Raw genomic sequence first — 990 nt, forward strand, 5'->3', positions numbered from 1 at the left:
AGGTGCGTCAGTTAACCTTGTGGAGAATTGTGGAGAGGTATGTTCTAAATAAGCCTTCTTCTTCAAAAATTAATGCTGTTTCGTGAATGGTATATACAAAACGTAGAATTTAAAATCCTATGATGACAATTCTCTGTCACAGTATTATAAAGTCGGTATTGCAGTGAATCACACATATATCATAATGATATTACACATTTAATGTCTTTAAATGTAAACCTGTTAGCCGTAGGCATAGTCGTAGACAAAAATTGGCGGTCAAAGGTATTTGCGATTCAAAGACTGTTATAGATAACTCTCCATAAGTAATGGTAAGGAAAGCCATGTTTACATTACAGACTTTAAATGAGTAAAAGTATCGTCATAACTGAGATTAATAGCAGTACTTATTTCATCGTATCATTACAAAGAATTATATTGACAGGATCCATAATGATGTAAATATCAGTACCTTTGATACGTAGCGACACAGCGAGTCATAGTCGAAATCGCTAAGAACAGTTTAATTAGACCTCTCCTTAATATCTCTCTTGGTACTTATGGTTTCAGCAAGAATAAAGTGCAGATATAGAAAGACTTGTAAAAGTATTGGAAATTATGTGCACTTATAACTTCGCCCGATAAAAAATTGCCCTTTTTAGCACAACCGTATTTATATCTCTGCCTAAGCTGTTAACATTGCCACGTATATCTTGCATTCCTTTACAAGGAATTTGACGTTGCTTTCACCCCAGTGTGTCAGTATTCAATACCTTTTAGGATTAGAGAAAACTTATTTTATTTCAGTTCTTGTCCATGTTGTAGGTAATTCGACCAAATAAAAATCTAAACGCATTAAATTGATAATGAGATTCACCTCAAAAATGATAAATGATCATGATAACAGTAGTTACAACGGCAGCAACGAAGATAGTGATTATGACTGGTAATAATTGCAGTTAATTACAATTGCAATTGATATTACTGCTACCATTTCCTCTGCCGCTTCTG

General features: G+C 33.7%; 1 protein-coding gene across 2 annotated transcripts in view; it reads left to right on the plus strand.

The window, feature by feature from the left end:
- LOC119594124 (bestrophin-3-like) overlaps window positions 1-990 on the plus strand; it is a gene marked incomplete at its 5' end in the record, with an annotated part of 34,187 nt that overhangs the window by 12,537 nt on the left and 20,660 nt on the right.

The sequence above is a fragment of the Penaeus monodon genome, chromosome 33, assembly GCF_015228065.2.
Source record: "Penaeus monodon isolate SGIC_2016 chromosome 33, NSTDA_Pmon_1, whole genome shotgun sequence".
NCBI classification, from domain to species: domain Eukaryota; kingdom Metazoa; phylum Arthropoda; class Malacostraca; order Decapoda; family Penaeidae; genus Penaeus; species Penaeus monodon.